Below are 22,723 nucleotides of genomic sequence, written 5' to 3'. Positions count from 1 at the left end.
TGCCTCTTATCCAGCTCCTATCTGTACTATTATGTTTAGTAGTGGGTGCCACATTTTAGGGATCCAGGGGATACAACACCGGATTTGGGGCCAGGAAAACCCAAGATCACATCATACTTCAGATACTTCTAGCTGTGGAATCTAGCAAATCAATTAACTTCTCAGTTACTTCAACTATAAACTGAACATCATAAAAATATCTATTGCACGGTACTGTTTTGAGGATCAAATGAGATGGCATATGTAAACTGCTTTGCACACCTTAAATCCCATAACAAATGCTGACTTATTATTATCCTATTAGGGAGAAGGGTGACAAGTTGTACCTCATTAAGGGGATGGTGGCCAAGAATGGGGAGGGAACTTGAAACCATCCAACTCGGAATCAGCTGCAAGACCTGGATTCCAACTAAGAGATCCCTCCCAGCCCGGGTGTTTTTGTGATATGGTTTCAGGAAGTCCTGCTTAAAAGTTTTTGTGAAGTCCGATTGATGTATAAGACATTCTGCCAGGGGTAATCATACATGGGATCACACATTTACAGCTGTAACTAATTTTGGGAGATAATTTATTACATCCCTGAAAAATTAAATCACATAAAGAGTTATATAAAAATCATACAAGTAGAGGATAATCACCGGGAGAGCCTAAAATTCCTTTCAGGGAGGGAATTTTTATATTTGTCTTTATATCGCATCCTGGTGCCTCCACATAGTAAACTCTTGATGAATGTCAAACAGTCGGACGAGGTGGTGCGCACTCCCCATGCCCGCTGTTGGACGAGGTGGCGCGCACTCCCCGTGCCCGCTGTTGGACGAGGTGGCGCGCACTCCCCGTGCCCGCTGTTGGACGAGGTGGCGCGCACTCCCCGTGCCCGCTGTTGGACGAGGTGGCGCGCACTCCCCGTGCCCGCTGTTGGACGAGGTGGCGCGCACTCCCCGTGCCCGCTGTTGGACAAGGTGGCGTGTACTTTTTGTTGTGCCATTGGACAAGGTGGCGCACATTCCCGAGAGGGAAATGATACAGACAACAGAACAGTGGACTGAGTTCCTATCTTGCTGTAGGTGTCTGCCAGCTGTATGGCCCAGAAAAGTCACACAGACTCTTTAGTTCCTTCATCTATAACTTGTGATCACACTGGGGGGTGGTAAGCACTAGGAGTTCAGAAAAGACAGAGCACTTTGTGGAGACCCTGATGTGTTGGGCCACTGGGGGGCTCAATGCAAGGAGTGCTGGCTCCGGTTCAGGAAGGGGGCCTGAGTCAAATCTGGCCTCAGACACTGGCTGTGGGACCAGGAGCAAGTCACTTACTCTGCTTGCCTCAGTTTCCTCATCTGTAAAATGACCTGGAAAAGGAGACGACAAATCTTCCCACTGTTTTTGCCAAGGAAACAGCGAATGGGATTTGAATGAGTGAGGGCTTGGTAGATGGGAAGGAGGGAGGACATTCCGAATGGGAAAAGCTCAGCAGAGACTGGAAAAGGCTAGTTGTGATTTGGGCTTCCAGAGGAGCAGTGGGAGCTGAGCAGGGACCAGAACGTCCAGGCTTTGAGGTCCAAGGTAAGGGACTTGAAGGGTCCCTGTGGTCCTGAAGTCCTGAGACTTGAAGGCTGTGTCTGGTCCACGCGGCACTGCCTCGGCCCTGGCAATGACCAGAGGTAGTCCCCGGGGACGCGGTGACCCGGGCAGATCCCAGTGGGCGCTGCCCTGGCCCTGAGTGTCCAGGCCCGGGCGCTGTGTTGTGGTTGACACGTTCTGTGGTTTTCTGTCCACGGTCCCACCCAGGGCTCCAGCCAATCCCACAGCACCCCACAAGGTCATGTCCCAGACAGCCCCCCACAAGCCACTCCCAGACTTTCTGCAAGTGAGCCAAAACAGCGGCCTGCGGTGCTGGGCAAGGCGGGGCTGGGGGGGGGGGGGACCGCTAATAATAGGTGCCAGAAGTTCCAGATCAAAGCTTATCTCAGTAGGGGAATGATGAGGAGGAAATCTGCTGGAGGAAAGGGGGCCAAGAGCTGTTCTTCTAAGTTCCCTGTTCAGACTGAGCTCAAGCACAGCCGAACACCTCCACCTAGAAGTGAGGAGAGAACTCCCTCTAGTGACCAGTCAAAGTACAGCACCGTGGGCTTCCCCGAGCTTGAGCCTCCTTGCGTGGGGGGGTGGAGAATATAGTAGGGCCGCAAACATCCTGGTCAAGGGAGGTGGACAACGTTTTAGTCACTTCCTTAGCATAACTTCAGTTTTTTCCAGCACATTAATAAGCCTGTCTTTCCATAATCTCTCCAACACTGATTTTCCAGATGGGGAAATTTTTACTTCATTTTAATAAAATATAACTATCGACACGCAGAAAAGTGTATAAATTGAATTAGTGTTTTAAGAAACACTTGAAAAAAAAAGCAAAAGGATACATATGTTAAAGAATTATGGTTAAAATTTTTTAAGTTTTCTTTTTAAGAAAAAAAGAATTTTACATAATAACATTTAAAAGGAATAGAAAATAATAGATTTGCAATTTCATGTGCACCATCTTTTTAAAAATTATGCTATGCCATGGAAATGCTTGTTTTACTCCATAAAATAATCTAAGTTTAAAAAATGTTTCATTGCTGGGTTTGTTTTTTTTTTTTTTTTTTTTTTTTTGTCTTTGCATCAGTCATTTAAAGCAGCCTTTTTTGAACCTTCTCATAACAAAGGGATAATTTACAATTATTATCCCATTTGATTCTCACAACAACCCTGAGGGGTAGGTGTTATATTGTCTCCATTTTTCAGGTGGGGAAACTGAGGCAAATATTGGTTAAAGTGATTCATCCATGGTTATATAGCTAACAAGTTTCTGAATCTGGATTTAAACTCAGCCTTCCGAATTCCAGGAGTGGTGTTCTATCCCCTGCACCGCCTAGCTGCCAATTAAGCAAAATCAGCCAATTTAGTGACTACTTTGACATAACATACAATATTCTATCCAAGTAAGTCCTTCACCTCTTTGCCACCAGAGGAGAAGAATGTTTCATTGTCTGTTCTCAGAGCTTCATCAATTTGCTACTTATTCAGATTTCCTGCCCTTCTGGTGATCCTTTCATTGATACTTCTGTCTTTGGGTACCTTGTTCTCTTGGTTCCATTTTTTTCACTGTGGATTATTCATTTATACAAATCTTTCCATGTTTATCTGAATTATTTGTATTTTTCATTTCTCATGGATAATATTCCATTATATTCATAAGAAAAGGCAAATGGTATAATGGGAAAGAATGCTTAATTTAGAGATGAGGATCTATGTTCAAATTTTAAGTCTGCCATTTACTGTTTTGTGACTTTGGGCAAGTAACTTGGACTCTCAACTGGCGGATGAGGAGGTTGAATGAGACAATCTCAAAGGTCCCTTCTATTTCTAAATACATGTGTAGTTTCAATTTCTTTCCTATCAATCTAATACTTAACGTGCAACAAGAAAATGGGATTTACACACATATAGTGTATCTAGGTTATATTGTAACACATGTAAAATGTATGGGATTGCCTGTCATCTAGGGGAGGGAGTAGAGGGAGGGAGGGGAAAATTTGGAAAAATGATTACAAGAGATAATGTTATAAAAAAAATTACTCATGCATATATACTGTCAAAAAAATTTTTTATAATTATAAAATTTAAAAAAAATAATAAAAAACAAAAAAACAAAAAAAACCCAATTTCTTTCCTATCACAAAAAGCACAACTTTGAATCAATTTTGGTAGGTATTGGATCTTTGTTTCTATCTTTTACTTATTTGGTATCTGTGTCTATGAGTGGGATCATTAGGTTGTAGACAGTTAAGTACAGTATTTTTGCATAATTCTACATTTATATCTAGAATGACCAGACATCATAACTCCACCAACTATGCATTAGTTGCAGTTTCCTATAGATTCTACGACATTGATTCTTCTTGTCTTTTGTCATTTTTATTAATTTACATGGACTGAGGTGACTTCTCAGGGCCCAACACTGTTTATTGTCTTTTGTTCTTAAAGAAGACTAAATTTACATCAATAAGTTAGTTAAATGAAGTCTGTCTGACTGTAGCCAGCCCCATATGATGCTCTACCATAGGTCGGGCACAAATAGTCCATGTGAACATTTGGGATTGACTAACTCTATGTATCTTGAGTTTCTTCTGAGCTAATTCAATTCTTCTTTGCTTCCAGAGCACAGGACCTTTTCTGATGAGGGCACAACATGCTGGTTATACAATCAATTCTAAAGTTCTTAAGAGAGATTTTGAGAGGGTCCTTGTAGCACTTTTCCTGACCAACTTGTGAGCACTTGCTTTGTGTGAGTTTTCTATAAAATAGTCTCTCTGGCAAGCTTACATTTGGCATTTGAATAATATGGCCAACCCAGCAGAGTTATGCTCTTTGCAGCACATAGTTAAAACAAACATTTTATAAATTTATAAAATAAAATAAAAATAAACTATTAATAAGAATTTCTATTGAATATCTATTTTACCATGTATTGGATTATATTTGTACTTGAGTGGACTGGTGCTCAGGCACAGGATCCTTGTTCTTCCCCATTCAATGGCAGACAAATTCCTAGTCCCTTTCTCCCTGTGATTCAAAGTCACCAGTTGAACCGAAAAATCTGTTCCCTTTGCTCTTTTTTGCCTATCCTCTGTACACTGGCCCTTCACCTTTACATCCTCTTCCACTTTCCTGTAGATTAGCATGCCCTTGGAAGTCCTGTTTTATTTCATCCAGACTTCTCTTCTTCCTAGCTTTTTTCACCTCATATTCTATGTTCCACCAATAATAAGCCTACATTTCTCTTATTTATTTATTTTTTATTAAAGTTTTTTATTTTCAAACCATGTGCATGGATAATTTTTCAACACGGACACTTGCAAAATCTTGTGTTCCAAATTTTCCCTGCCTTCCCCCCTAGCTGGCAGGTATAGATTTCTCTGGAAGACAACACTTTCTGGCCTTTTCCATGATACTGTGGTGCTCTTCTCATGCTCTTGACATTCTAGAGTCAATAGAAATAGATACAGGTCCTTGCTTCTCATTGCTGCTTCTAGGCTCTACCACTTATCCAACAGTCTGTCTTCTTTAAAATGCAGGGAGGAAGGTTTATCTCTTGGCCCCCCCAAATACTCCCAGAACCACCACCATTTACTGCTGACAGATGGGCAATAAAGGCAGGGCCAAATGAGTGGAGAACAATACCCTCCCCTCCTTTGGCAGATCTCCCGCCATACTCCAATCTACCCTTTACTCAGCCACCAGACGGATTTTCTGATGACTGGGCCTGATTGTGCAGGACCCCCACACCATCTCCCTACTCATAAAACTCCGGTGGCTCCCTATTACCTTCTAAAATCTTCAATCTGTCCCTTAAAGCCCCTGAGGCTTCCTCTCCTTCTAGTCTTCCCATACTCTATCCCTCTGTGTGTATTCCAAATTCAGCCACACCTGCTGCCCCTTGCCAGGACAGTCCATCTACAGACTGTCTTTCCCCTAACTGCAATGCCCTCTGCCTTCACCTCCAATTACCAATTTTCTTAGCTACATTCAAAACCCAAAATCCCACCTTCTACATGAGACCTTTCCTGCTCCCCTGTTAATGGCTTCCCTCTGAGATTACCTGCCATCTGCTCTATATATACTTATATGTAACTAATTATTGACATGTCTCCCCCATCAGAATGTAGGCTCTTTGAGGGCAGGAAGTGCACTTTTTTGGTTTTCTTTGTATACTTAACATTTAGTACAGTGCCTGTTATTTTGATTATTTTTCAATCATGAACTTCATGATTTCTTTTTGGGGTTTCCTTGGCAAAGATACTGGACTGGTTTACCATTTCCTTCTCCAGCTTATTTTACAGATGAGGAAACTGAGGCTAACAGAGTTAAATGACTTGCCCAGGGTCACAGTGAATAAGTGTCTGAGGCTGGATTTGCACCCAGATCCTCTTGACTGTGTGCCCAGAGCTCTAGAGCCGCTGAGCTGTCCTAGCACTTGGTAGTGCCTGAACATAACATATGTTTGTTGACTGACTAACTCTACTTTCCACCCCCCCCAGACACTCACTTTGCTTCCTCACTCCCGTGATAACAATATTCACTTTATTTACGCGGTACCTTCTCTGAGCTACCCTCTGCTAGACCCCACTCACCCCAGCTGGCCAGGCTCCAGGCTTTGAGCCACTGTTTACAGTTATTAGAGAATTATCTCTCTTGCGTTTGGGGAATCTCTAGCTCTACAAATAATATTTACACTAGTCGAGACTTTCTTTGATTTATTCATATCTCCAGCTTTCATTCCTGAATTGAGGCTTTGGGCCAGGGCCAAACTCAAAACTCTTGCTATGCTTTGGGCAGGATGGTGGCAGGGATGCGCTGGAGCCAGAAAGAACCAGCTGTTAAATTTTTTGTGGGAGCATTTGTCCTTCAGAAATAAAAGCTACAGATGTGGGTTTGACTGCCTAGATTTAAGGAAGCAATGGAGAAAATAGTCCTGTGGATTAAGTTTAAAAGTGTATTGTGGTTCTGGACAGCTAGGTATTATTTACCAGCACAGCCCTGATGGCTGGCCCTGTCTGATTTTATTCCCAGTCCCCTGGGCTGCTGCACTGAACACATCTTAGGGTTTAGGCCCCCATGGATCTTTAAGGTTAAGAGAACTGGATCTTGTGAGGTAGCTCAGGACAGGACACTAGAGACTTCCAGAGTATCTGTTCCGGAGTGTCCTGACCATGTTCCCTGGCTCACTCTTGCAGTCCTTCCACATGTGACATCTTTGGAGAGAACCTTGCACGCTCCTCATGCAGGCTGGTCATACCAGGAGGCTAGACTTGTTTATCCAGATAGGTGCTATCTTATCCTACCCTCCCTTTTCCTACAGCCCAAGGCCTTATTGTGGAGTTCTGGGGAGGAATAAGCCACCTGTAATTTCTCACTGGCTTTCTAGATTATCATTTTGCCTGGGATGAATTTCAGGTTTTTGCTGCAGAAGGTATATGGGATTTGGGATTGTGCCCAAAGGACAATCAGACTGTGCATACATACCCTTTGGTCCAGCAGTGTCTCTACTGGGCCTGTATCCAAAAGAGACCATGAAGGAGGGAAAGGGACCCACATGTGCAAAAAATGTTTGTGGCAGCCCTTTTTGTAGTGGTAAAAAATTGGAAACTGAATGGGTGCCCATCATGGAGAATGGCTGAATAAATTGTGGTATATGAATGTTATGGAATATTATTGTTCTGTAAGAAATGACCAGCAGGATGATTTCAGAGAGGGTTGGAGAGACTTACATGAACTGATGCTGAGTGAAATGAGCAAGACTAGGAGATCATTATACACGGCAACAAAAAGCTTATAAGATGATCAATTCTGATGGACCTGGCTCTTTTCTTTTTCTTTTTCTTTTTTTTTTTTTTTTTTTTTTGCTGAGGCAATTGGGGTTAAGTGACTTGCCCAGGGTCACACAGCCAGGAAAGGTTAAGTGTTTGAGATCACATTTGAACTCAGATCTTCCTGACTTCAGAGCTGGGACCTAGCTCTTTTCAACAATGAGGTGATTCCGGCCAATTCCAATAGATTTGTGATGTTTGCAGCCATCTGCATTCAGAGAGGACATAGTTTTGTTTTTTACCTTTTTTTTATTGTTGTTTGCTTGCTTTTTGTTCTTTTTTCTCATTTTTTTCCTTTTTGATCTGATTTTTCTTGCACAGCATGATAAATGTGGAAATATGTATAGAAGAATTATACATGTTTTACTTTCTGTCTAGGGAAGGGGGTGGGGAAAGTGAGGGAAAAATTTTGGAACACAAGGTTTTGCAAAGGTGAATGTTGAAAGCTATCTTTGCATGTATTTTGAAAATAAAAAGGTATTATTTAAGAGAGAGAAAGGCGGGGAGGGACAGGGAGAAGGAGAGGGAGAGAGGGACAGAAGTCATATGGGAATTGGGTAGCCTGTCAGTATGGTCTGCAGTTATTTTGTCTAGAAATCTTGATTAGTTCTCAAAGAACAGAGAATTTAAAGGTGGCTTTCTAGTTTTATTGTACAAGAGCTCTCATAATGTGTGCTTCCTCAGTAATGATTAGCCAGATGATAACCTTCAGTATCAATCACATGATAACTTTTAAAAAAGAATATTGTATTATGTACATATAAATACAATATTTGCACAAAGACAAAAGTACAAGAACATTCTCCCATATGGAGAGGTACACCTTCCCTTTTTCATCTATTTAATCTATGGGGAAAATGGATTTAATCTTTTTTTCTTTTTAAAATAATAATAGCTTTTTATTTTTCAAAATACATGCAAAGATAGTTTTCATATTCACCCTTGCAAAACCTTGTGTTTCAAATTTTTCTCCCTCTCTCTCTCTCTTACCCCTCCCCTAGACAGCAAGCAATCCAATATAGATTAAATATATGCAATTCTTCTAAACATATTTCCAAAATGGATCTTAAAGTGGCTGGTACAAAATATTCCAATCAAATGACTCTGGGGAAGATAGTGAAATAAATAGTGAATTGCTTTAATTGTCCCATATTCACCTCCAAACATAAAATAGTACACCCAAACAAATCCTGGTCCAGCAGAACCAGCAAAAAATGAGGTGAAACCATCTTTTAGCCCAAGAAACTTGGAAAATCAGCAGTAAGGGTCTGTTTCACTCAGGTAAAAGGGATGTACAGACCAGGACAGGAAGCATTCCAGCAAATCAGCTGCAACCCCCACCACAGCAAACTATCAGGAGATCCTGAGCCCCAGTGTAATGGAGTAGGCAACATCAATACCAGGACCCCCCATGTACCTCAGCATAGCCAGGGGAATGACTCCAACTGTCAGAATTGTCACATGCCTCAGCAAACTCCAGTGGCCAGACCTCCATGTGCTTCAATGTAGCTCTGCGGAAAGAAATAGACCTCAGAATAATGTCAGTGCAGCACCAGCCTGAGACAGTGCTCCTACACCGAAGCAGAGTCCAAATTTAAAACAAAGAAAAAAGGTCAAAAAAAGATGGGCAAAAAACAACTAGAAATAATTTGACCATAGAAAGTTATTATAATAACAGAAAAAATCAAGATACAAACTTAGAAAAGGACAACAATGTCAAAACACCTATGGACAAAACCTCAAAGAAAAATAAGAAGTGGTCTCAAATCCAGAAAGAATTCATGCAAGAGTTCAAAAAGGAGCTTAAAAATCATTAAAAAGTTGTAGAAAAAAATTGGGAGAAGAAATGAGAGTGATACAAGAAAATTATGAAAAAAAAGTAATAATTTGAAAATAAAAGAAAACAATTACTTAAAAATAGAATTTATTGAAGTCAGGAAGACCTGCGTTCAAATGTGACCTCAGATACTTAATACTTTCTAGCTGTGTGACTCTGGGCAAGTCACTTAAGCCCAATTGCCTCAATAGTAACAACAACAAAAACTAGAATTTGCCAAATGGAACAAGAGATAGAAAAATTTACTGAAGAAAACAATGCCTCAAAAAGAACATTTGGCCAAATGGACAAGGAAGTACTAAAGCTAATTAAGGAAAATAATTCCTTAAAATTTAGAAGTGTGCAAATGGAAGGTAATGACTCTATGAAACATCAAGAATCAATGAAATAATTCCAAAAGAATGAAAAATTATTTTTCATTCAGGAAATGTAAAATACCTCAGTGGAAAAACAAATGATCTGGAAAGTAGATCCAGGAAAAGACAATGTCAGAACCATTGAACTACTTGAAAGCCATAATCAAAAGGAAAACCTGGACAATAGCATTCAAGAAACCATCAAGGAAAATTGGCCTGATTTCCTGGAACCAGAGGGAAAAATAGATATTGAAAGAATTCTCAATCACCTCAGGAAAAAATACCAAAATAAAAACTTCAGGGAACGTTTGCCAAAATTCAGAACATATGTAAAGTGAATTTGAGGGAATGGCATAATTTTTATGATGATGAGAAAAGATAATGGGAAAAGAATACACTACATGTAGCAGGAAGGGAAAGGCAGAAGGGTAAAAATTATTTCACATAAAATTATGGTAGAGGGAAAGATGGAAGGGTGAGCAATGAGTATCACTTGTACCTTACTCTCATTAATATTAATTCAAAGAAGGCATAATATATTCAATCAGTTTTATATGGAAATTTATCTTACCCAATAGAGAAATAGGAGGGGAGGAAATTAAGTAAAGGAGTAGGGATAGAGGAGTGACTGACAGAAACGAGTATAGATTGGGGAAGGTAGTGGATGGAAACAAAACACTGTCAAGGACGGAAAGGGTAAATTTTATATGATTCCACATGTTCAGGCAGAAATCACAATTGCCTCTAAATACAACAAAGACTATTTTACATTTATTACATGTTTTATATTTTACATTTATGCATGTTTATCAGAGGTTACTGTTTGGTTAGTATTTAACAGGGACATGATGATGTTCAAAATATCTTTCCCCAACACAGAAGCAATAAAGAAAAGAAAAAGAAAAACTCTCCAAATATCTCATTTGTCCTAATCAAAACTCTACTAAGACTTAAAGATATAGTTTGAATCCTACCTCCTCCATAAAGACTTTCAGGCTAGTCCCTAGAGATCTTTACGAATCATGAATTCATAATCTTAACTATCCATATCAATCTTCTGGCACTTAGCATAAACTGCCTTGTGCTGTATAATTTCCAAGAATTCTTGAACTCAGAAAGGACCCACAGGTCATAATATAAATATTATTACTCCAATTTTACGGTTAGGAAAACAGACACAGAGTAAATAAGTTCCAAGGTCACATGGTAAGTTTTGGGCCAGTAACTTAACTTCTGTTTGCCTCAGTTTCTTCGTCTGTAAAAAAAAAATTAAGATAATAGCACCTACTTTCCAGAGTTACCATAAGGATTAAATGAGATAATAATTGTAAAGTGCCTGGCACACAATAAATGTTATATAAGGCTAGCAATTATTAACAAATGCTTATTTATTTTCTTTCAGAGTAATTACCTTGCATTACTCCAATGCTATTGCATTGCTCAAAACATGTTATGAACCCCTATTTTTGGAATTGCCATAAGAGAAAGTTTATCAGTCATCTGAGAGGGGAGAAAAAGAGAGGGAAGGGGAGGAGAAGGAAGAAGGAAGAAGGAAGGTAAGGAGGGGAAGAGAGGAGAAGGAAAAGGAGGAGAAGGTAGAGGAGAGAGAAAAGGAAGGGAGGGAAAGAGAGGAGAAAGAAAAGGAGGGAAGGAAAAGAGAAAGGAAGAAATGGGGGAGGAAGGAAGGAGAGGAGAGAGGAGGAGAGAAAAAAAAAAAAAGAGTTGGATTGCTCAACAAGCCAATTCCAGTTGGGTCCAGTAGGGCAGATCCTACTTCTCCTTATTCTTGAAGAGGACCACAACATCAAGGTGATGATGCCATGAAATGCAAGTGAACTGGATTCAAGTAGGGGAGGGATGTCCCTTTACCTTCTCCAGAGCCACTGAAGATAATTTCAAATGGAAGGCATTCGCATTAAGGGAAATTGGGAAAGGCTTCTTTCAGAAGGTAGGATTTTTATTTGAGACTTGAAGCCAGGTAAGTGGAATCTGATAGGGAAAGAATTCCAACATGGAGAACAACAAGTGAAAATGCCAGCTACAGTAAAAAGGTGGAGTGTCTTATGTGAGGAAAAGCAGAGAAGCCATGTTACTGGACCATAGAGTGTGCTGAAGGGTTTAAGGTATAAGGAGCAAGGAAAGGTAGGAAAAAGCTAGGATATAAAAAGGGATTTTTTTATATTTGATCCTTGAGGTTAGAGAGAATCATTGGAGTTTTTTTGAATAGGAAGAGTGATATTCAGAAATATCTGAGCCCAGGGCCGTAACAAACCCTATTTTTTTTTTTAACTCAATTTCATTTTAAGTTCTAAATTCTCCCCCTCCCTCACCCATTGAGAAGAGAAGAAAAATAAAACTCATTATAACTATATTGTTCAGTCATTTTTCAGCTGTGTATAATTTTTCATGACCCAATTTGGGGTTTTCTTGGCAGAGATACCAGAGTGCTTTGCCATTTTCTTCTCTTGCTCATTTTACAGATGAGAAAAACTAAAACACTAGAGTTAAGTGACTTGCCCAAGTTCATACAGCTAGTAAGTATCTGAGGTCAGATTTGAACTCAGGTCCTCCTCTGGGGGCCAGTACTCCATCCATATTTTTTTTGGTTTGTTTAAATGTCTCTAATTCAGACTTAAAATAGCACTGGGACTTGGAATCAAGAGACCTAGATTTGTGATGAGTACATATAAATTCTTTATACCATTTGTCACATAAGTGAGTTTTATACTATGGATAAAAAAAAAAAAATCATTGGAGTATGAAGCTCCATCTGTTCCTTTCTAGGATCAGATTAATATACTATAGTACCTAGAAAAGAACATGTGTGTAAGTTTATGATCCCGTTGACTTTAGAGCCCAAGAAATTAGGTCCATAGACAATGGGAGTTATGGACCATGCCTTCAAGGAAGAGTTCTGGGATTCTCAGTTCTTAGCCTTGGTGAGCATCCTCAGAGCAACAGAAATCTCCGATTACTACTTGTGTCATGAATTGCTATTTCACAGGAGTAATAGGTCCGCAGGTTTGGGAGTAGGGAAATGTGACTAATTCTCTTCTTCAAGCAGGGGGAATAAGGACCATAGTATCTGGCACTAGGACAAACTGAGGTGTTACAGAGTTGATAGAAGTGTTAGTTATGAAATGTCTAGCTAGAAGAAAAGACCTGATTGTGGTTAATTACATTTCAGGCCAACAGGGTCATAAGAGAAGAATGTCAAGAGTGGGAGGGAGATACCACCTGCCAGGCTCTGTGCAAGATGACATAGAGATATGAATCACGGCCTATAAAATTACCTAAATTTAGAGATAAACACAGCTGGCAACTTGGCTAGTCTGAAGCCACTACATTACTGAAGAGGGGAGCTAGAACAGACAAAGGGATAGCCTCTTCCAAGATGAAATTCCACTCTGGATGAAATTGAGGAAGGCTGGGCCCTAGGGCACTGGCACTCAGATCCCCTGTTGGGACATAGAGAGGCACTTGAAAGTCACTGAAAGGTTAACAAAAGGAGGTTTACTTAGCCATAACATAGCAAGAATATGCATCAACAGGTGAAATCTGAAATAATGAGGGAACCGAGTTCCAGCTTTTGAGAATATTGATTTATTAACCAACACATGCCAATTACATAAGAAATTGGGATGAGGCGTTCTCAGTTTGGCACTGGATCTCAAATACAAGGTGAGAAAGATTTTTATGCATTATGCATTAATGAAAAACAATATTTAGTAGTTTCTTTTTATTTTGATTTAATTCAATAAAGGTCTTACAAATAAATGGTCTTTAAGTATCCGTCAAAAATGGTGGGATGGAGTAGGAAAAAATATTGCTATGGTACCAGTAATGAAAAATTTAAAAACTGAATAAGAAATAAATTATTTACTTGAATGTCAATAGTTGAAGGAAAGCAGCATTAATTAGAGGAGGATGGGGCACAAGAAGTTTAAAAATAGTATTTTGTTTTTTCCAATCACATTTACTTTCCAATTACAAATACTTCTTTTACATAAATTTTTTAAAAAAGATGGCAAGTTCCAAATTTTCTCCCTCCTTCACCACTCCCTTTTCTAAGATGATAATTTGATAAAGGTTATGTATTTTGAGCAATCATGTAAAAACATATTTCTATATTAGTCATACTTTGAAAGAAACATGCCAAAAGAAAAGTACCACCAAAAAAAAGGAAAGTGAAAATAGTATGCTTTCAATCTGCATTCAGACTTTAACAGTTCTTTCTATGGCTGTGGACGCATCTTGCCTCCATTCTTTAATTACTAAAGGGGTGTTGTGTCAGACAAAATGAGACCTGGGCAAAGCCTTACTTAAGAAGACGTGGTCCCCCAATGCATACAGGGCCATTGTCAATCTGACTCATGTCTTGTCATTGGAGCCCAATGACTATGGAAGAAAGAATGGGGCTGACAACTTTGCACAGTTCTTCTTCACTTAAATGCAGTTTACTTGTAAGTAAAGATATCACCCTCCTGACATCATTGGTCCTATTTAAAAATAACTTGAACAACAAAACAACAACAAAGAAATAAACTCTTGGAGTTGTACAAGAAGAGATCTGTGAAGACTTGTAGTCCCTTTTAAGGTTGAGGGTATAAGTATTTTATTATATATAATTACATATCAGCACATATAGTTTTCCTTTTCCTTGGTGTAGGTAGATTATTAGTTTTGTTCATATGCTGACTAGCATTGTTTTTGGATTAGCATTGCTTTCAATTACACATAAAGAAGGGGGAAATATTTTCCTGAGTAAACTCCCAGGACAAGAATCTGTACAGCAAAAGGAGAAAGATTTAGGAGGCTGGGTTTATGTGTGAAAAAGTAATTGCCCAAAGTGAAGTTGACTGAGCTATGAGTACATAAAAAGGGAGGATGGGGGAAATCATATACATGAAATGACAGGAATACCTGCAAGCAATATGCTGGAAAAAGGAATGTTGAAGAGACAAAGAATAGAGAAACCTTAGGTATCAAGAAGTCTTTTTGGAGGCAGTAGGTTTGGACCCAAGTTTATAAAAAGGTAAAAAAAAGATTAACTGGTGGAGAGGAAATGGAATGAGTATTCTCAGAAGCACAAGGTAAAAATTATCCAAAGATAATATGTATAAAGAAATTTCCATAATAACTACAATAAGGTAAAGGAAAACAACACTGAAAGATATCAGATACCTTATCAATGCAGTGCATTAGTAGTTCAGGATTGTTGCTGAGACATAAATCCTTTCACGAGGTAGAGAAAAAATGACCTCAAGATGTGGGTCATCAGACATGACTGGGTTGTTGGTTTGTATTATTTAACTATATTTTGTTATCATAGATGTTTCTAAAAGGTGGGAAGGGTAGGCATATTGGAAAATGATGGTGATGAGGTTTAGAATGAAATTAGGTTTAATTGAGAATTAGTGGCAGGTAGACGAGGAATCAAATAGAGCTCCCCTGCAACCCCTTTGGATTCGGCGCAAGGATACAGAATTAAATGAGGTATAGTGACGGCGCAGATTCCTTGTAAAGGTTTATTATGGGGTTTGGAAGTAAAATTAAAGTCTAGTTAGTAAAAAAAAAAGGTGAAGGTAGAGATAAAAGGCACCGGTGCCTGGGTTCCAGGCTTAAGGCTGCCATGTTAGGAACCTCTGCAAAGAGAGCTCCAGTTTGGCTAAATAAGAGATTTAGCTAAAGGGGCTGTTGGGTGGTGTCCCAAGTTGGCTCAGATCTGGGTGGGGGTTGTGAGCTCCTATTGGAATTCAAAGGGGTGCTTTTGACAGAATTTGTGAATCAAAGGTCCTAGCTTCTTGAATTAATAATGCATCAGCTAAGAGGGGTTGGGAATCAGAAAGGAATAAATCAATCTGAAAGGATTAGTTCCTTAAAGGGAGCACTACCCACATCAATGGTGGTGTTTTAAAAAACACAAAAAATATATACATTAAAAAAAAAATTTTATCCCCAGATTTAACCCAAGAAAACAGGAAGTATTGCTGAGACTTGGAGCAAAAAAGTAAGAACTTGTATATAGTAATCTCATGGTGTGCTGGTCCCCTTCTCCCAAAGTCACTGTTCTCCTTTCAAAGCTCTGGATGACCTTGCAAGCACCTGACAGGATTTAGTCTATAAACAGCTAACGACAATGTACTCTATGTACATTCCAGAGATATTCCAACCTAAAATTGGTAGAGACCGGAATGTTAAATAGCCAAGAGTTAAGGCAAAGACCTGGCTCTAGATTCCGGACCCTTGCTAAAATTTGTCCTGAGGTGGACAACGGGAACGAGGGAAGGGGGAGGAGTAAGGAAGGGTACCAAGAGAGTAATCTTGGAGAAAGCTTTTCTTGCCTTAGTAACAGCTGCTGGTAGCAGAATATGAAGTGGATGTTCATTTTAATGTTCATTAAATCCTAGAACGTTTTCTAGAGGGACATTTAGAAATCTCTGAACCAATTCTCCCCAGCCTCCCATCCCTAATCTCAGATGAAGCAACTGAGACCCAGACAGGCAGACCTGCTTAAGATCACTCACAGAAAAGACAGTCTCTCCATTCTAAGATCCCCCGGGGCAAAATTGTGAGTTTATTTTCCCTCTTTTCTACACTGAGTTCTCTTCTCTTTTAGTGTCCCTCAATCTCCCTATGGCCCCAGGCCCTTGAAATGTACCCAAGTTATTCAAGTTACACCTGGGCAGCCAAAACGTGTTCATAAGCTTTTCTTTTGTGTTCTTCCCTGTCAAAAGTTACTACTCCCAAGATACTCTGTTTAGTTGATAAACCAATATGAACCAAGGTGTTTACCTATGATAGTTCATCTGTATTAACATGTTACCCCTCAGAGATAACATTTGCATTTTAACAGATGCCAGCAATGCTAAGTGACTAATGTTGGAAATTTCAAGCACTGAGGCAATCCCGAAGGGGAAATGTGTTTAATCTAAAGGACCTTTTATCACTTCTCAAATCACACCATCTGTATGCCAAAACATTCTGTCTGTATGTGGAACTCACAGAGCTTACAGACAGTAGTTAAGGAGCTTAATAAATGTTTATTATTGTTGTTGTTAGTATGAGTTTGTCAGATTCCATCTTGAAAGCGGTTCTTGAAGAGGAGGAAAAGCCTGAGAAAGCAAAAATGGAAGAAGGACCACAGAAGGTAAAATGTTTGTTGATTAAGGCTTCTTTCTGTCTCATAGTAGAAACATGATTAACCCTTTGCTTTTTACTACCACCCCTACCTGCCTTTTGGTCTCCTGATGTGGCAACAGATTTGTGAAAGCTAAACTTTAGCATTAATTTTTTGTAATGTGTGTCAATATAATTTCTGTTGTTTGTCAAGGTAGTTTCAATTGTGTGTCAAATCTTTTTTTTGCTATTAACATGTGGAGTGGTTTGATTAGCAATGTTATTCAATCACTCATATTTGTCTCTTTTATCCTACTATTAAATGGATTTTTTTTTCATTGCTATGGAAAGTTGTATCAAAAGGATCTATAATTCTTTTTATTTTTTTATTTTTTTTGCTCTCAGTCCCTGGTCAGAGAGAACCCTCTGGTAAAACACAAAGTAAATTTTCTTATCCAGGAATACCATCCTTCACGACCACATTCCCAGTAATTATACCCAATCCAGAAAATGCCTGTAGTTAACACTATTTATAAAGGGAAAAAAATTTCCTCAGGCTCAGGGGAAAAGGTTTCAGGCTTCCATGAGGGAACTCAAAAGGAAACAAAGCAATACAGAAGAATGACCAGGGAGAGGGATGGTCCTGAATCTGTCTCAACTCAACCTCAAATCCAATTGGCCCATATAGTCTTAGGGCTAAAGTCTAAATAAATCCTGCTCCCCTTAGCAGATACCTCAGACTGAATTATGCTCATTTAACCTTTCAATCTCAGTTTCCTCTATTGGAACATCGATGTAACAATGATAAGGCCCTAGTAGGATTGTTGTGAAGGTCAAAAGAGATAACGCATGTAAAAAGTGATTTACAAACCTTAAGTACCATATAAATTCTAGTTATTATTAGTCACTGATCTTTAATCTATCTGCAAAATTACCATATAAATGGGGATACTTTAGAGCTCTATAATACTAATCTGTAAAATGAGGGAGGGGTTGAACTGGATGATCTCTAAAGTATTTCCCTGTTCTAAATCTATGATAATAAGCTCTCCTAGAGGAAAAAAGAAGATATTCAGAATGACTGCAGTTTGTGGGTGAGAGACTGAGGAGTTTGGTGGGAACCGGAGGTTCAGCAACACTACCTTTGTTCTCATTCCAAACTGATAACACACAGCAACACTTCTTATGGTGCTGACTCTGCTTGGGCTTTTGTGATTGTAGGATCGTGCTTTTAGAGATGGAATGGACCACTGAGATCATGTAATCCAATCCCTTCAGCTTAAACTTTTAGAAAACTAAAGCCCAGAGAATGTTTTTAAAATCCTGTGGAATGTCACACAAGTAGTAAAATTTCACCTTAGGTCCTCTGACTTTCAAATCCAGTACTCTCTCCACTGTATGACACCCAATGATCTTATCTTTTTCTTCTCTTCCTGTTTCCCATTGATGTATTATTACCTTTTTACTCCAGGAATGTCCTGAAAAATAGCATGAAAATGAGAAAAAAAAATACTGGATTTGAATTTGGAGTTAGAGATGAAGGACCTAGATTTATATACCAGAACCATCACTTAATTTGTGTATGACTGAGCAAATCATTTCCTCTTTGTCTGGACATAAATTTTGTCCTCTGTAAAATGGGCTTGGTAGACTGGATGATCTCAGCTTCCTTCTAGTTCTCAATGGATGATCCTTTGACTGAATCCCTTTTGAGCCTTCGTTTGTTCTTTCCAACTTTTTAAATTTACCAGGTTCACTATAAATTCTATTACTGACTCCTATATCTATAATCAATAAAGCTATTCTAATAGATAAGAGAGTCTCAGTAAAATTTGTCTTGAAGGGAAACAACTCTATTCCTCTAGCAGTACAAAGGAGCTTCTTGATCTCTTGGAGGCAAAGGTTAAGAATATTTAAAGATTGTGGCGAGAGAAGAGGGGCTCTGACATCCTGGGGGTCTTTCGTGGTACTGGATATATGGGTTTAGGAATAGATAACTAAAGTGTAACCCTGCAGGGGCAGACCAGGAATGTCCCATGTGACCATTGGCAGCTTTGTGAATCAGCCACTGATCACAGACTCCCATCCTCCTTTCCTATTTCAGTTCCTTTTTCTCATATATCTCAGATTCCTTAATCCCTTTCCTTCTTCCTTTTTCTCCTTCTTTACTTCCTTTTTGTGTGTGTTTTAAGAAAAATGAAAAGTGGGGTAAAGGGAGGTGAAGATGAGGACTAGGGTGAAGAAGAGAGATCTCTAACAGTACCTAAAGATCAATATAAAATACAATAATAATAAAAAAGTTTGTTGTAAACAAAATAACATCCTTAGATTCTTGGGAATGTGTTGACTAGATTTATTACTGGTCTATCTCTGTTCTGTGCAGGCTCTAATTCTCTGCAGTTTTAGGTAATAGGTATTCTGCCATAATATAGCAAAGAGAACATCAGCTTGAAAATTCTTTATGTTCCTTCACAGGATCTAGAATAGTGCGTATTCAAAGGAAAGCCCATTAAATATCTGATGAATAATTGAAAATATAAACTCTTAAGATTAACTTCCAGTTTCATGGTCCCTAAAATGGGTGATATAAAACAAAACATTCTCGTAATTTAATATCTGTCATTATTTAGAAGACATAATGAACACTACCATGTACACCATACACTAAAGGCAAAAAAAAGGACATTGCTTTCTCCTTTTTTTCCTTTCTGCCTGGGGACAGTTTGTGTGGCAGCCAAAAAAACATGCTGCACTCCAGGGGTTGAGCTGTCAATATTTCATAGTCTGCAGGCATTTTGGAGGTGGAGCTCTGAGAACTGGCCAGCTGCAATCTTGCACCAGCTCTGCCTCTGGGAAAAGAAAACAAACAAACAAACAAAAAAACCAAACCCAAACAAACAAGAAAACCAGGTCTAAGATATCCCATTTTGCTTGAAAATCATGTCCTTAGTGGCATATGACAGAGATGCTTATCCCACTCCCCTCCAGAAACAATCTTGAGTGCGCCAGATGGCAATTTCTTTGTTCCTGCTTCAGTAGTGGAAACTTTCAAATAAATCCTTAATTATAGAATCTTAGCTCAGGAAGGGAGCTTTCAATTCAATAAGCATTTTTTGAGGATCTACCATATGCATGGCTCTACCAATAAGCACTGAAAAGGATTACAAAGATAAGTAAGATTGTCTATGCTTTCATGGAAGTACACTCACAAATAGTAAAGGTAAGACATAGATATAAATCTTTATCAACTAAGGCAGAGATAAGGACTTTAAAAGTGGTAGAAACAAAATACCAGAGATGCTCAAGGGAGCAAGTGATCACCCACAGCTGGGGACATGGGAAAAGGCTTCATGAAGTGGCTGACTTTCTTAGGAGAATTCATTCAATAAGCACTTAAATGGGGAGGAGGATACTTCACCTAGTCCTGAGGATATGCAAACTTGAAATAAGATAAAGTTCCTCCCAAAGCTTTCAGTCCAGGTGAAAACAACCTGGTAGAGTGAAAAGTTTATTAAATCCAGAGCCAAGAGAGATCCCAGTTCAAATTCTACTTCCTAGTGTATTAGCTGGTCTGTCTTACTGGAGTCTTTCAGCCTGAGATCAGTCTCCTTATTTGTGTTACTGCTGTTATTGCTCATCCTTCATTCTCAAAAAGGACCAATCATATCAAGCACCTGATGACTTGGTAGTGAATTGGATTTGAATGAAGTAGAGTTGTGCAAAAGTCTCCTCCAGCCTCACTGTCTCCTCGATTCACTGGAGTCCAGTCCAGACAACTGGCGATGGCTCCAGAGAGATCTTGGCTTGTCTAAGCTAAATTCTTTCCCAAGTTTTAGTTTGTGTGAGGCAAGATTCATTCAATAACTAAACACTAGGTAAAAATGGAAGCAAAATATGGCCTAGTTTTGCCTTCACTAAAGAATCAACCTGAAAGGGGAGGACCCTCAAAATGATCTGTACAATAGTAGTAATACCTAATTTACAAGATTGTTGTGAGGATCAAAATATATGTAAAGCATTTCATAAGATGTAAAATTCTATATTTTTTTTACAAAAATTTTATGCATAGGTAATTTTTCACCATTGACAATTGCAAAACCTTCTGTTCCAACTTTTCCCCTCTTTCCCCCTACCTCTTCCCCCAGATGGCAGGTAGACCAATTCATGTTAAATATGTTAAAGTATAAGTTAAATACAATATATGTATACATGTCCAAACAGTTATAAAATTCTAAATTAATGTTGGCAATTGATAGGGAGCTAAGACACAAAGTCTTACTCCTTCAACAAAGGCATCCTTCTACTCTGTAAAGTTAGCAGGTATCAGTAGAACCTGATTGTTCTACTGGTTATTTCTTTTCTTATTGTGGTTCAATCATATCTCTTTGTAGCCCCATTTGGGGCTGCCAAATTGAAAAGGCTTTGAGTATGGCCTAGAACAAAATGTATATATATGTATGTAACACACATATATTTACATATATGTATATACACACATATATATATATATGTATGCATGTATACACTATGAAAGAATATATTATCTCTACAGATGCTGCAAAGAGTAGTCAATGGAAGGGAATGGTTAGTTGACAAATCTTATGGAGAGATAAAGGAAACTGGAAAAAAAAAAAAAACAAACTAAAACAGAACATTGGACTTGGTCGTTAGGAAGCTATTGGTGATTTTAGAATAGAATTGTGGGCCAAAAACCAAATTGCAAAGAATTAAAGAGAGACTAGTACTAATGAAATGGAACCATTGAGAGGAGTTAATGTTTTAAAGAAATTTGGCCAAGAAAGGGATTAGATAAAATGATAGCAGAAAAGATTGGAAGAGTCAAGGAAAAGCTTTGATTGAAGAGACTTAAGTATGTTTATAGTCTGATAAGAAAAATACAGTGATGAGGGAAAGATTAAACATGGATAAGCTGTATTATAAAGCCGTAGCCATTAAAACTATTTGGTATTGGTTAAAAAATAGAAAGTTTGATCAGTGAACAATTAAAAACACAAAGAAAAGGAACTTATAGACCCAAGAACACAAGCTACTAGGAGGGAGGAGTCTTTATTTGACAAGAACTATTGAGAAAATTATAAGTAAATTTAGGCCAACATTTTATAACATAAGACACAATACATTTCAGATTAAATGATCTAAATATAAAAGGTCATATCATTAAAAACAGTTATAATGTAGAAAGAGGTTACTATGGCTAATTTTCATAATGAAACAAAGTATAGAAGCGATCATAATTATGATAGAATATTATTGTGATAGAAGAAATGATGAACAGGATGCTCTCAGAGAAACCTGGAAAGACTTCTATGAGCTGACACAAAGTAAAATATACTGTGTACAAAGTAACAGGAATATTGTAAGATGATCAGCTGTGAATGACTTAGTTATTCTCAATAATACACTGATTCAAGAGAATTTTGAAGGACTTAAGATGAAAAACACTATCCCTAGAGAAAGAACTAATAGTGTTTGAAAATAGATTGAAGCATATTTTCTTACTTCATTTTTTCTTGGTTTTTTTTAAGTCTATGTTTTCTTTTATAACATTATTATTATAGAAATGTTTTTACATGAGTACACATGTATGAACTATATTGAATTGTTTGCCTTTTCAATGGAAAGGGAGGAAGAGAGAGAATTTAGAATTCAAAGTTTAAAAAAATGTTAAAAATAAAATACTAAACAAATATTTTTAAAAAGGTATCACAAAAGATGAAATAGAGAATTTCAATTCTATACAATTTAAAGGTTTTTGTATGGACTAAATCAGTCCCACTAAAAGAGAAATGGAGAGACAAAATATTTGCATAAAATATCTTGAATAGAAATCTGATAGCCAATATACATAGAGAGTTGACACATTAGCATAAGACTCCAAAAGAAAAATGGTAGAAAATTTGAATGATACACATTATTCAGCAGATATGATGGTAAAAGCTATAAACAAATGGTTTCAAAAATAAGTACAAAACATTATGGATCATACCAAA

The 22,723-nt window shown here is 38.3% G+C and overlaps 1 long non-coding RNA gene across 1 annotated transcript in view; it reads right to left on the bottom strand.

Moving 5' to 3' along the window:
* The window catches only part of LOC141558255 (uncharacterized), a 45,450-nt gene that overhangs the window by 19,511 nt on the left and 3,216 nt on the right, over positions 1 to 22,723 (bottom strand). The window contains exon 2 of the long non-coding RNA XR_012487020.1: positions 8,818 to 8,911. This is a non-coding gene — a long non-coding RNA (uncharacterized LOC141558255). The remainder of the gene's footprint in view (positions 1 to 8,817; positions 8,912 to 22,723) is intronic.

This window comes from Sminthopsis crassicaudata, chromosome 2 (assembly GCF_048593235.1).
Source record: "Sminthopsis crassicaudata isolate SCR6 chromosome 2, ASM4859323v1, whole genome shotgun sequence".
NCBI classification, from domain to species: Eukaryota; Metazoa; Chordata; class Mammalia; order Dasyuromorphia; family Dasyuridae; genus Sminthopsis; species Sminthopsis crassicaudata.
The sequence above is the reverse complement of the archived record's forward strand: the minus strand, read 5'-3'. Positions and strand labels throughout refer to the sequence as shown.